This window comes from Macrotis lagotis, chromosome 5 (assembly GCF_037893015.1).
Source record: "Macrotis lagotis isolate mMagLag1 chromosome 5, bilby.v1.9.chrom.fasta, whole genome shotgun sequence".
Taxonomy (NCBI): Eukaryota; Metazoa; Chordata; class Mammalia; order Peramelemorphia; family Peramelidae; genus Macrotis; species Macrotis lagotis.
Window position 1 is genome coordinate 26,917,719 of NC_133662.1, and position 15,100 is coordinate 26,932,818.

The 15,100-nt window shown below is 35.8% G+C and overlaps 1 protein-coding gene across 3 annotated transcripts in view; it reads right to left on the reverse strand.

Annotated features, from left to right (window-relative positions):
- The window catches only part of ADGRF1 (adhesion G protein-coupled receptor F1), a 344,581-nt gene that overhangs the window by 149,193 nt on the left and 180,288 nt on the right, over nt 1-15,100 (reverse strand). The window contains exon 1 of one of the 3 annotated variants that reach the window (XM_074237132.1): nt 7,370-8,161. The exons of the other annotated variants lie outside the window; for them this stretch is intronic. The gene's annotated coding sequence lies outside the window, so the exon portion shown is untranslated. Of the gene's footprint in view, nt 1-7,369; nt 8,162-15,100 lie in introns of those variants that run through there. 3 annotated transcript variants of the gene reach the window in all.

Here is a 15,100-nt window from a genome sequence, read left to right on the forward strand (position 1 = left end):
TTAGTAAGATGAAGACTTGGGAAGAAATAGAATGATAAAAGATTATGAACAGATAAAGGTGTCATGATTATTCTCATTTTACAAGTGAGTAAATTGAAGCACAGGCAGATTAAATGACCTACCCACAGTCACATAACTAGTATATGACTAAGGGAGAATATGAACCTAACCCTTGATTCCAAGTCCAGTGCTCTATCCATTACACCATATCCATGTCTATAAAATTACAGATCTGTTGAAGTGTTGAATTACATACATAGCCTTAGCATACTACTTCCTCTCACAGTAGTATGTCAGAGCTGAACCCCAAAGGATTTCCTAATGTTATTTAGCAGTTTTCAGTCATGTCCAACTCTTCCTGATTCCTTCTTTTTTGGGGGGGAGGGAGATTCTTGGCAAAGAGACTATATGGTTTGCCATTTCCTTCTCCACCTCATTTTACAGATGAGAAAACTGAGACAGAGTTAAGTGGCTTGTATAGGGTCACCCAGTTAGTAAGTGTCTCACACCACTGATATTCCTTCTGGTGTAAGGAAAGGAAGTTATATTTACTATCAGAAAACCTGCGTTAAGATCCCAACTCTGACCCTTGTTAGCTGTGTGTAGGGAACAACTCACTTTTCTTCTGTAAACCTCACTTTCCTCATGTATAAAATAGGTATAATGATACTTGTAGTAGTTTGTCTCCCAAAAGTTGTGAAAGCTTACCTATATTAACCTTGATACAAGAGGAAATGTGCATTTACACACTCCCTTAAATTAAAAGAAAAAAGAAAAAGAAAGAAGAAAAGAAAAAGCAATCAGACCAAAATTTCCCCCATGCTCTACACTATCTCATTTCATTATGGAATCTTCTTTCGGGCGGAAGGGCTAGAATTCAATCACCTTCACCTGAGGCATTTAAAATGAGCAAATTCCCAGGAACATCCACCCTGATGAGAAGCCATGTAAGTAACCCAAGAAAGGATTAAATGTTTTAATTGGTTTCTTTCATCTTGAATTCCTGCGGTTCTATGATATTTCACATCCCGAGACCCAGCAGAGAAAAAATAAGCTGAAATCATCCAAGATCCAAAGAAGGATTATCTGTGTACAGAAAGGACTAGGGAAGTAGAATCTGGCATTTGCCAAGTATACTTGTTTGTGCTGTCTCTTGTTTTTGCTTTTCTAGCTTCAGCCTCCAAGGGGCGCTAACTGGTGACTGAAAACCAAAGGAGCTCAAAACCCGGTCCTCACTGCAGTGAGTCGGCTGTCTTCCCTGCGGGGAGAAGAAATTCTCTGCAGTTGCTAACTCTCCGTGAATAATTTATGTAGGAAAATTTGGACTGTAGATTTGCCTAATTCTGGTTAGCAAAGTCTTTGGAGGGAAAATAAAGGATCATAGATCTAGAGCTACAAGGGCTCTCAGAAGCCAAAATTCGAGGACGGAATGCATCAGAATTAGGATTTAAAATTGGGTCCCCTTGCCTGCAAAGTCAGAATTCATATTTTGGGATGATAGAAAAGAACCAGTCACAGCAAGAGAAATTATACGATATTATATGATACTCCTTTTCCAATACTGCAGAAATCAGGATCATAGAAATCCTGGCAAGAAAGGGAAGGGAGAAATCATCTGCCAATTTGCCATCCCCTCGTTTTGTAGATGAGGAGACTGACCTACCCTCACCCCCACCCCCCACCCCTGAACCAAGATTTTAGGTCATTCGATTACAGGTAATAAAGTATCAGAGGTAAGATCTAAGCCCTAATCCTTTGACTCCAATTATAAAGCACTTTTCACAACTTCATATCAAGGGATATTTTTTAAGACTTTTAACCTCAATTCTCCCATTTCTTCATATTGCCTAGCACCTGAATAACAAAATATGAAACTAGGAAAATCCAAGTCTCCCATGACTGGCCCACAAGTCTTACAAACTGGAAGGAAAAACAGATAAACTACCAAAATCTAACCCTGATTCTTCCCCAAATGATGATGATGATGGAAGTCACTAAGAGTTTAACTGAATGAAACCTTTCTATAGCTTAAAATGCAGAACTGAAAGGTCTGACTCTTGAACTTTGAAGTTTACCTTGATGGATCTATGTTCTCATGGATACATGGAGCTTCAAACATCAGAGCAGAACCATATCTACTCTTTACTTTATTATGATGCTTATTCATGTCCTCCAATAAATCTTTTCTTATTAATCAATCAATCAATCAATCAATTATTCCACAAGTATTTATTCAGTCCCTACTATGTATTGGACACTTTGCTAACTCTGTGGGAGATGAAAACAAAAATGAAAGTCCCTACCATCAGAGTTTTACATCGTAGGGAGTCCACTCAACATTCCAGTGGGTCTTCCTCTGAAGTACATAGGAGGACTGTCATCTCTGATGTGAGGGCTAGCTGAACCCTTTGGTGTCCAAAGGTCACCTCTGGCTCCAAGAAGCTGAAGCATGTAGCACATTGGCAGACGGCCACAAATCCGTCAGTGAGTTGGAGGATGTCTATCACTAGAATGGGAAGTACCCCCCCCCATCCCTAACCCTTAGTATGGGCAAATGTGTCAGTGGTTAAGCAGACTCTGTGCAGTGCTTAAAGCTTGCTCATACATCAAAGACACCAAGGTCATTCACTTCATGCTGGGCATTGCTAGTCACCATGATTTTTGTCTTGCCTCTAGAATTCAGTGACTCTGGAAGAGAGACTAAGTCAAACAACTTTGTACAGCTCTGCCTCACTTAAACTCAATTCAGAAGCACCCTATGACATCCTTGATCCTCTTCAAAAATGAAAGATGAACAACAACTTCTCCACAACTAGTAAAATATCAGTATCAGAAGCTTCCTTGTCTGGTGGTTAAGGAAGCTTCTAATATCTTGTGATATATATAACACTATTCTTCAACTCAATCATCAAGCATGATGTTGACATGCAAAAAAAAAATCAATAAATGCCAAAACCCTGACGTCCACTTATACATTCAGATACACAGGCATTGTTGATAGAATGTAGAAGGAAACTGCAACCTTGGCTCCTAGAAAAATGAAAATCAAAAACATTGTTCCCCCTAAGCACAAGTACTTTGGGTGTACTGAACTGGAAGCTCCATCTTGCCATCTTTGTCTACCTTCCAACAAATGTGGCTCAACAAATGAAAAAATGGAAAATCTGAACTTCCATTGTCTACCACAAATGCTTGTAAGTGGACTTTTTTCAAAATTTTCTTTTTTTAGTAAAAGGAGTGTAACATGATAATTGTGCACAAAGAAAAAGAGAAGATTGATGTGGTGAAGTAATGGTGGATAGTGGAATGGTGAAGATGACAAGCAGTGTAAATATGTTGGAGGTAGACATACCCAAAGTTGTTAAATGCATCATCAGGACTCTGAATATGATTTTTATTTTGTTTGTTTCAAATACTGTATAATTTAATGGTACAGAGAGTCGCTTGGGTCTTTGAAGATTACCCAGCTTTACCAAAAGGAGCTAATTTTATAAATTTTGGCAAAGGAGATGGGGGAGGTGTGGTAAGGGGAAATTATTAGCTTTGTTTATGTGTAAATTATGTAATCCTTAGGAATAAAATCCTTTTCATTTCTTCTGCCTTAATACTTGCTCTTTTTTTTTATAATAGTCAGAGCCATAATGGTCCAGTCCTTTTTTCTCCCTGACCTAGCCCCCAATATTGATGTGAAAGAAGGCTTTTTATAGTTACCCTGGGAGTTCAATGAAATTGATGCCAGTGCTTGGGGGAGGGGAGAAGCTTTACTTGTACACTGACTTAAGACCAATTCAAATAAAAGTGCACACATTAAAGAAAATTGAAGGAAGGGGGGGGTAAAAGTGAAAGTATTTGCTGGTGAATTAATTTATTTTTGCTCTTTTAAAAAATATTTGCAAAGATTTGCTCTGAATTTTCTACTATATTTTTAAAATTTCCACAATAATTGCATATGTCTAAGCACCAAATACTGGGCTAAAATGTTAAGTTCTAAAGAACTCTGGAAAAATCTTGTTATGCAATATTGATTCTACATGGAGATATGCATTATAATATGTATAATACAATAACATTATATATATTATTGATAATAAGGCTTACCATTTCCATGTTAGGTGTATAAAACACTTTCCTCACAATTACTCTGCTGGTAGTATAAATTACTTTTCACATTTTATAGATGTAAAAACTGAGACTCAGTGCCTTTACCAAAATCACAGTTTGTCCTGTGAAACACAGACTGATAAAGTAGAAGGGAAAAGAATATCAGGAGGTCATTAACTCCCTGATTCCAGGTTGAATTATATGCTCAGGTAAAGATTTGTTTTTTATGTAAAACATATAGATAGATAGATAGATAGATAGATATTTATAGATATATACATAACTATTTCAATATATTTTCATATTTATATCTAATATATAATTACATTATGTATAGTATGTACATAATATAGAAAAATTCTGATTTATATTATAAATGATATTATAGAATTCATATAATATGTAGCATAGATTTATCAAAATAATTTAACTTCTATTTAGTCCTATGTATTTCATTTTAAAACATTATTTTAAGAAGAGAGCCAGAGTAACAAAGAAACTGATAACACAAAAAAATTTAAGAACCTTTATCTAGATGCTTAAATATTAGTATTAGCATTTCATAGAGTATCATATCATATCATATCATACCATGATTATAGAAAGGTCATCTAATCTCAAAACTTCAGTTTTTTCATCAATAGAGTAAAGCCAATAATATCCCTTACCTCAAAGCATAGTCTTAGAGAGTAAGGTACTTTGAAAATTGCATATTTTTTCTATTTACCTATCATGTATATATACATATATAAAAGTATTGCTACAATCATTATTAATATTTTTGAAGTTAAATGTTTGTTGAAAGGTGCTTACTAGCTGTGTAACCCTGAATAAGTTACTTAATCTCTACATGGCTTTGTTTCCTTATTTATAAAATGGTGATAATAGTGCCTACCTCCTAGAGTTATTGTAACATACTTTGAAAACCTTAAAATTTCATATAAATGCTACTAATTTCATCATTATTATTATTATCATTGTTGAAATAGTTGATGCTTACATTTATTCTAAATCCACATAAGCAAAATTTCATTATAAAAACAGTTTCTAATAATAGGTAATAACTGAATTTTTGTAATACTTTAAAGTTTGCCAAGTATTTTATGAATATCTTCACAATAAGATAGTTAATGCAAGCACTGTCATTTCAGTCCCCAAATGGTAAAGATATTTGACCAAATGTGAGAAATATGGGGGTATTTGAGTTCCACAAGAATGTGAAGGGCAAATTGTTAGTTTACATTACAAAGACTGGGGTCTGCCTATATGGTTGTCTATGGGCAGGTACTGAGTTAAAATCAAAAGATTTAGCCTCAATCTGATCAAAAACTGAGATTAGTTCTAAACTAACCTAGGGTCTTCAATCTTCTCCTTTGCATATATTCAAGGTGGTAGCTATTCTTGCTCATTAGTATAATGAGGGGAAAACATATAGAGACCAATGTAGCAATTAGATTGTGACCCTAGCCTATGATTGGCATGAAGGGGCAGGAACAAAGCCTTTCAAAGAACATAAAAGAACCTAATGTTTCTGGGATTCCTTGCTCCTCTCCCACCTTGAGAGAGGTGTGCCTTTTTATTAAGATGTCTTAAAAAAAACATTTAAGTATTCACAAGCAATTTATAATACCAAGGACTGTTAAAGAGCTAGAAAGTAGCATCCCAAAGACTTAAGGCCTGGTCTTGTCATTCCAAATCTGTTACTATTTTTCACAGGAATGTAGGTGGCTCTTAAGTTAATTCTTTAAAACACTAAACTTTAATTTATTTGAATTATTTTGATAATTTTCTAACATACCCCGACTTCATAATCAGAGTACATTAATCAGGTTCATAAATAGTATAGTAAATGTTGATAATCCCCGATGAGTATTGCACATATCTGTTTCTGTGACAATTTGAAAGCCAATTTGTTTTTTCTTTCTTATTTTCCTTCTTTCTTCCTATCTTTCCATCTTTCTTTCTTCCTTTATATATTTCCTTGTCTTTTTATCTTTTCTTCCTGCCTGCCTTCCCTCCTTCCTTCTTCCCTCCCTCCTTTTCTTTCTTTCTTCCTCCCTCCCTCCCTTTTCTTTCTTTCTTTTATCTTTCTAAAATTGTCCTTCCTATCTTTCCTTTTCTTTATTCTTTCCTTCCTGCCTGCCTTTCTTTCCTCCCTCCTTTTCTTTCTTTCTCCCTTTCTTCCTCCCTCCCTCCCTTTCTTTTTTTTTAGGTTTTTTTGCAAGGCAAACGGAGTTAAGTGGCTTGCCCAAGGCCACACAGCTAGGTAATTATTAAGTGTCTGAGACTGGATTTGAACCCAGGTACTCCTGACTCCAAGGCCAGTGCTTTATCCACTATGCCACCTAGCTGCCCCTCTTTCTTCCTTTCTTTCTTTCTTCTTACTAAATTTTCCTTCCTGTCCATCTTTTCTTTTCTTTGTAACTTTCCTTCCTGCCTGCCTTCCTTCTTCCCTCCCTCCTTTCTTTCTTCCTTTTCTTCTTTCCTCTCCTTTCTTTTTCTTTCTTCCTTCCTTTCTTACTAAATATTCCTTCCTTTCTATCTTTCCTTTTCTTTTATCTTTCCTTCCTGCCTACCTTCCTTCTCCCCTCCTTTTTCTTTCTTTCTCTCTCTTTCTTTCTTTCTTTCTTCTTTCTTAGTTTCCTTTCTTTCTCCTTTCTTACTAAATTTTCCTTCCTATCTTTCCTTCCTTTCTTCCTTCTCTTTCTTTCTTCCTTCCTCTTCTCTCTCTCTCTCTCTCTCTCTCTCTCTCTCTCTCTCTCTCTCTCTCTCTCTCTCTCTCCCCCTCTTTCTTTCTCCCCCCCCCAAAAAAAGAAAAGAAATTTTGAACACTGAAGCATGCTAAGATGTCTTGGAAATGTATAAGCCCCAAATAACTCTATCATTGATTGCCCAACAATAGGTCCCAGACCACAATGTGATGTAAGTAGCAAATGTTTCTGTTTTGGCCAGAAACCCTGAGTATCTTCCCCCTCTAAATTATTATTTTTTGACTACAAAAGAGGCCATTCTTTGGTTTTCTTTACTTTTTTTTTTAACCTATCTTAATTACTGAGAAACCGTGAGGGTCTTCCCTTCCTGATTTGGTTTTGGGTTTTTTTGAACTAGGTAAAAGTGGCTGTTCTTTGCCTTATTTCTTAGCTAGGCTTAATCACTGAGTGATTGTTGCCTCAGTTAAACTGAGACCTGTTAAACCCCCTAACTTAAAAAGATCAAGGTTCCCTACTGAATCCAAGACCATCTCCAGTCATATTTATTCATATCTGACCTTTACAGTAGAAAGTAAATTGAAACTGGTGATTTTGCACAGTCCACCACCCGTCATGGCATCACCTCCCTGATGTCATAGACTTCTTCAAGAATGAAGGACAAACAACTATGCCACTGTAAAAAAAAAAAAAAGGATACCTTTAGGCCTTTAGGGACTATTAAAAACAGATTTAGTGCTGATGAGATCTTAAAGTCCTCTTCATCTAAACCCTGATAAAGCATTTTGATGTCTGTCCCTTAACTAACTGCCCCCAGATCAATATATCTCTGAATTCTCATGCCTAATCTACCTGGGAAAGGAAATAACTGTGACCAGAATAAGAGAAAATAGATGCAGAGGAAAGCATGGAGAGCTCCACTATGAATAATATGCATGAACTTTGGTATACCTATTTTGGGTTCATGTAGGCCTTTGAAACTTCAAATCCTGAGTCTTGTTGTAGGAACAATTTTTTTTCAAAAAGTGACCTTCAGATATATAGTGTTTTGGGTGTATGCGCTGAGTAAAGATTCAGAATGGGAAAATTTTTTGTAACTTGACAGATAAAGAGAATTTTTTTAAATTTATATGATAGCTATGATAGACAAGCTTTAAGATGAGGGTTTTTTAAAAGGAATTAGGTAAATAAGTGAAAGCTGCAGGAATTAGTGGCATAAAACTAGATAGTGATATTCAAATATCTGGTATGTATAGGACAAAGCCTGAATTGGAGGTAGAGAATGGTTAAATCAGTTACTTCCAACCAATGAGACTGTTAAACCCTGTTATGATAGACTTGTTTGGGAAAGAAAAATAATGATAATGGTAATCTATGACATTTATATAATAATTTAGGATTTGTAAAATGTTATATAGATATTTATAGAAATATATATATATATATATATTATCTCACTTAATCTTCCCAGTAACCCTGTGGCATAAAGTACAATCATAGCCTAGAAAGCTCTCAAATTAGCATAAATTGCCTCCTGCCTGAGGTGTTTTCAGCAAAGTCCCACCAGGAGCCAGGAAGCCAGTCTAGACTCTAGATGACTTTTTAGAGGCTCCTCCCAGATACAAGGCTTTTATTAGCCTACAATCCTCTTAGAAATGTATGCAAAGTTTAAATGTGGTGCTTGCAATCTTATCAGCCTGGCAGGCTCTAAAAATATTATAACTCTTTTTTTCTCTTTTTCTTGGACAAAGGGAAAATTACTTTTAGTTGAATTGGCTGGGTTTTCTAAATGTAGATATGCTTCATATTCTAAGAAAGCAAATTCACATATAAACACCTGGTTCAAAATCTCATCTCTAGGTAGGCTCTCTGAAGAATTCATGTCATCTCTGGCATGTACAGACAGGAAATGAATTATAATGGGAGGGGGGAAAAAAGTCTGGTAGTTAGAATCTAGTATAATTCTTATCACAAAATGTTAGAAGGGACTTTAGAGAGCCTTTAATCTATATTGTTCTTTGACTGAAAGTTTTAGAGCTATAAGGGAACTTGGAGGTTTACAATAGAGGAAACTGAGGCCGAAAGAGATAAAGAGATTTGTCCAATGTCACATAGCTTTTAACTGGAAGAGTTCTAAACCTAAAAATTTGGCTATATTGTGTAGATACTTTTAAAATATTTGTTGAATGAATGAATAAAAATGTTATTTATAACTTTCCATTCTTTCCACTATACTTTGTAGATATTTTTTATATTTGTTGTATGATTTAATGAATAAATGAATAGACTTCCTTTTTTCCTTGCTTTTAGACTGGCTAACTTTTTGGCAAGTAACTGCTTCTTTCTCTGGATCTTGGGTTCTGATTCTACAAAATCAGAGGGGTGGTAGCATCATGGACTGAATGATCTTAGAAATTCCTAATATCTCAAACATCTGGTGGTTATAAATTTAAAAACCACAATTCATGTGGTGAAATATGTATGATCTACACACCCTGTATGACAAGAATATGTGGAAAGAGGTAATTACTGGGGAATAAAAAGCAGCTTCTACAATGAAAAGAGCACCTTGATGATAAAGCCTCCTCATCCATTAGTCATCTTTCCACCTACCTCTGAATAAAGATTCATACAAGAAGCTCTCAATGATTCAGAAGCTTTTCATTATTAAAAAAAAAACAAGAAAACTTATAACCCTTACCTTTCATGCTACAACCAGAAAATCACTTTGCCAAAGGAGAAAGAAAATGTGTTACCTTTATGAATCAGCAAACCAGAACACCTGCCAAAAGAAACATCTGTCTTTGGTGCCACAGACTGAGAAAGAGACAATGACATCTTTAAATTGAAAGTAGAGTGCTAAGGAGTAGACCTTGTTAGAGACAACCAATTTGTGTTATAATCCCCAAAATACTGTGGTTCATAGGACAAATATCAACAATAGGCCAGCAAAATCCTTGACCAAGAGCTAGAAAGGATTTCTAGAGCCATAATTCAACTTCCTGTTTCACAGATGAGGCCAACTACTGCAAGGAAAATTAATTGACAGGTAACACATATAAATAAATGTCAGAGGTGGGATTTGAACCCTGGTTTTCCGACTTCTCTATACCACAATGCTTCTATTAGGGTTTAAGAGTTGAAGTCCTATGAGTCAACTCCCATAGGGTCTCTCTAACCTTGTCAGAGGCCTTGAAATATCTTGGAATGATAGGTTAATCCCAGGTACATCCAAGAAACTCTACACCAATGGGCATGGCCTAATCTTGATCTTGACCTCAACTCTCTATATGTTTCTATTATATGCTTCTTCTCTTAACTATAATTGTCATAGAATAAATGCCATGAAAGCAAAATTTACTGGCAGTAAGTATATAACTTTTATAATTGAAAAGATTTTTTAAAATGCTCCCCAATGTCCATTGCACTCTTGGCACCTTGTCTTTTCTTAGTTCTGACTCTGTCTACACCTCAAAGGGAAAAAAGTGACACTCAAAAGCTTGTCTGGACCCCTCGGAAGGATTTCAGCAGTCCTTTAGTCCTTTGCATACAACAGCCTGGTAAAGCATAAATAGAGAATATTAAATTGTCAACTTGATCTCTTGTCTCTCATTTGTTCTGCAAGAACAAATCATTTTACCTTGGTACTGATATGCATCAAATTTATTCATTCTTTTTAGTTGCAAGTATGTTAGAAAGCACACAGTATTTTCACTCAGGAGAGTTGTATTTAACTTGATTCCAAAACTATGCATAACAGAATTTAGAATTAGAAGGAAACTTGGAGTTCATTTACTCCAGACTCTTGATTTTACAGATAAGGAAACTGAGTCCCAGAGAAGTTAGTGATACCTAAATTCACACATGAAATAAAAGTCAGAGGGAGAATTTGAACCCAGATTCTTTGACTCCCAAACCAGTGGCCTTTAAGGCCACAAATGCAATAGCAGGTCAGTGCTACTTGTCCCCTGTTCTATAGCTAGTGTTAGAGATTAGATTTAGGATCTCTAAAATGGGTGATTAATAAATTCTCAATGAATTACATTGAATTCCTTTTTTTTTTCCTCTCCTAATTTCTCTACCTCTTTCCATCTCTTAGCAGTGTGAAACTTCCTATTTACATTATTTGGCTGGAAGGCATTCAATCAATCAATCAATCATTAAGGATTCATTAAGTATTTCCAATGTGCCAGACTTTGGGGGATCCAAAGAAAATGTGGGATGGTTCCTTCCCTCAAGGAAGAAAAGGGCAGGGAAAGTTCACTGGAAAAAAGGAAGGTTAGGGTACTGGTCTATGATTCCATTTCAACCTTTTTTCATTAAGATATTTTTGTGTTTTATAAGTCTATTCCTAAGGATCTGTTGGGACTGGACCCAAGTATAGAATCACAGAATGTTAAGAGTCTGGAGATCATTGGAACTAATCATAAATTCCATTCACAGGAGGAAACTGAGGCCCAAAGAGGATAAATAATTTGCTCAAGAAGTGGAGGGGGCAGAACCAAGAGAACATTGTACACATTATGAACAACATTGTGAGTAGATCAACCTTGAGGGATGCAGTTTCTCACAGCAGTTCAGAGAGCTAGAACAACCCTAGGAGACCTGATATGGACAATACTATTCACATCAAGAGGAAGAAAAACAAACAAATCCTACCGAATTTGAAATAACACACAACATTTAAAATTTTTCTCTTTTTTTTCTTATCTAATGATTTTTCTTTGTTTTCCCTTAATCCTCATATAGAAAATGATTAATCTGTTAAAATGTTAAACCAACTGAATATGTACAGTATTTACCAGACTCTTCCTGGCTGAGGGGAGGAGGAAGGTGGGAAGGGAGGGTGGAAGTGGGTGGGGGGGGTAAGATGAAGAGAATTGTGAATGTAACAAAGAAAATTGGGTGGAGATGTAAATTGACTCAGACATTACTCTTGAGATGTAAATTGACTAGAAGCATAGAATTAAGATTGTAACAGAAACAATTGTAATCTTTTTAAGATTAAGTGGAGACCCTCCCCATTCTTGATGTACCATTGAGTCACTGTTTAATGTAAAATTTGTATCCTGATTTCTTTAGGTTTTACCCTGTACCTAATTCTAGGTCCAGTATGGAGGAAGGGAATTCACCTTTGCCCTCTGGATGAGAGACAAGTCATAAAAACGTGAACTGGACTCAGCTCAGGGCCATAGTCTTCTCTGACCATGGCCTAGTCAATGCTGCTTGGTTGTTTCTCTCTCTCTCTCTCTCTCTCTCTCTCTCTCTCTCTCTCTCTCTCTCTCTCTCTCTCTCCTCATAGGCAGAACTGAACTCAAGTAGCTATATAAAAAAGTTATGTAATTTAAAAATATGCATGTGTTTGTGGATGAATGTTGACTTTTATAACGTGTATATATTATGTGTACTTATTACATATTTATGACATGCAATGGGAAAAATAAAATATTGTAAAACAAAAAGAAATTGAAATAAACTCGTATTGAAAGATAAAAATAATGTGCACAATATCATATGGAATTATCAGTTATGACTCAAGAAGTTCTGGTGCTCCATCTACTCTCCAGACTTCCACAAAGGGATTCCATTTCTGGATCCATACAAGATAGCTATATAAATCACTTCTGTGGATTCACTCCTATGGATCTCTTTGTTGCTGTTGAGTTGCTTTTTCCAGTCACTCAGGATTTTCTTGGCCAAGATCCTGGAGCAGTTTGCCATTTCCTTCTCAGGTTCATTTTACAGATGTGAAAACTCAGTGTTAAGTGACTTACCCAAGGTCACACAGTTAGGAAGTGTCTGAGACCAGATTTGAACACAGGAAGATGAGTGCTCTATCCATTGAACCACCTACTTGCCTAGCTTCTAATAATAGTAATTAGGATCTTTTTTATTCCCCTCTTGTTCTTTTTTGCCTCTTCCCCAGTGACCCAGTGTAGATCTGTTTATAACTTAAAAGTATGGTTTCAGAGCTAGGCTCGCCCAAAATAGGAAGTAGAAAGGTATTTCATGTATGTTGTAAAGCAGGTATGGGACAATGATTTCCCGAACAAATAAGAAATGCTTAACACAATAGACTCTTAAAAACTCAAACTGATAAAAAATAAACACTACAATGTTTAAGGAAAAAAACTGAGCTCTACATTTTGATAATAAGCCTGCAATACACAATTTTATTCATGAAATTATTCTAATTCTAAGCATTTCTCCTTAGAGCAAGAAATCAAATGGACAGAAATCCATATTGCAATCAAAAGTCCCTCTCTGATGAAGTATTTATAAGTTATTTACAATTGACATCATTCTCAAACACAAAAATCTTTCAGTGAGATAACTGCATAACTCATGTGAAAGTTCAGCTAATGTTGTGCAGAACATTAGTCACTTAAAATGTCAAACACATTAGAGTTTCACTTTCTTGTAGCCAGTCAATTCTTTTAAAAATAGATTTTTAAAAATTTTTGTTTTTTATTTCACCCAGATTTTCCCTATTCCCCTCCTCATTCCGTTTTCCTAAGAACTATCCTTTTTTTTTTAAGTTTTTGCAAGGCAAATGGGGTTAAGTGGCTTGCCCAAGGCCACACAGCTAGATAATTATTAAGTGTCTGAGACCAGATCTGAACCCAGGTATTCCTGACTCCAAGGCAGGTGCTTTATCCACTAAGCCACCTAGCCGCCCTGAGCTGCCTTTTTCAAAAGAGATATTAATACATATTTCCTTCCTTACACTCCTCTCTTCCCTTTCCCCTTCCATCCTTTAAAAAAATGAATTTGAAACAAAAAGAAAAAAATCCAGGAAAATCTTATCACCACATCTGTTCTTTCTAATGATCAGAGGTGAACCCAAGAAATACCTCTATTAACTGCATTAATCTAAGACTTTTTCCTTCCCTTAGGCTGATCATTACCCTTATCTAATCAGGTTTTAGAAAAAGGGAGTAGTACTGCTTTCAAGTGGAATAATCAAAGATCTCTAGCCTTTACCTATCCACCTTATTCTTTACTATGAAAGAACAAAGTTCCACTCATTAACTTTGACTCAGTATTAAGAAATCATTTAGGCCTTTGGAAAGTTTTTCATACTGAACATTGTTTTCCCAAAAGTTTGATTAGGTAATGAAACGTTTTTTTCCCAATCTTATAAGTATGAACAAAAAACAACTTTGGACTATTGAAATTATTTATTTCTTGTACCTTTTCTAAAAGAGGGGCAGCTAAATAGCATAAGGTCCTGAGTTCAAATCCACCTCAGATTCTTGCTAGTTGCTAGTTGAGTGACTCTGGACAAATCATTTAACTGTTTCCTCAGTTTCCTTATCTGTAAAATAAACTGGAGAAGGAAACAAACTATTCTAGTATCTTTTGCCAAGAAAACCCCAAAAGGGATCACACAGAATGGGGCATGATTGAAATAACCAAAGATCATCAGAATGCACCTTTCATCCTTCACCTTTTCATTCCTCTTTTCTAAGGAATGTTGTTTTCCCACTTCTCTACCCATCAGAAACTTCCTCATTCTACATTTCTATCTATTCCAAAGTGGGACTTTGGATAACTCACTTCCTTTCTCTGTGCCTCTTTGTAAAATCTGGGAGTTGAAGTGGGTAATCTTTAAATTCCACTTAAAGCTGACATTCAGATTCTAAACTTTCTGCAGTCACCCTAAACCTCAGTGATTTATCCCTTTCTTGATTTCTATCATTGGGCACTTTGGATATCTCCATTGTTGTGCCTCAGGGAATAATGATTGTCTTTAATGTCTTTGATATTTTGACTGCTAATTTAAAGGGAAAAATATATACTTAACAAATATGCAGAGGACAAAATTTAGAAGAATTTAGGATCATAAATTTAGAGTCAGAAAGGAAACTTGTTGTTGTTGTTATACAGTCAGTCTCTTTGTGACCCCATTTAGAGTTTTCTTGGCAAAGATACTAGAACGGCTTGCCATTTCCTTCTCCATTTCATTTGACAGGTGAGGAGACTGAAGCAATAGGGTTAAGTGACTTGTCCAGGTCACATAACTAGTAAGTGCCTGAGGTCAGATTTAAACTCAGGAAAGTGAATCTTCCTATCTCCAGACCTGGCATTCTATCCTCTGTCACCTAGATTTCATCCAACCCCACTGGATGAGACTCAAAATCCAAAAAAGATCTTGACAACCTAGAACATTTGGGTCAACTGAAATAAAATGAAATTTAATAGAGAAAAGTTGTCATACATTTGAGTTTTTGGGGGGATCTGGCAATGGAGTTAAGTGACTTGCCCAAGGTCACACACAACTAGTAAGA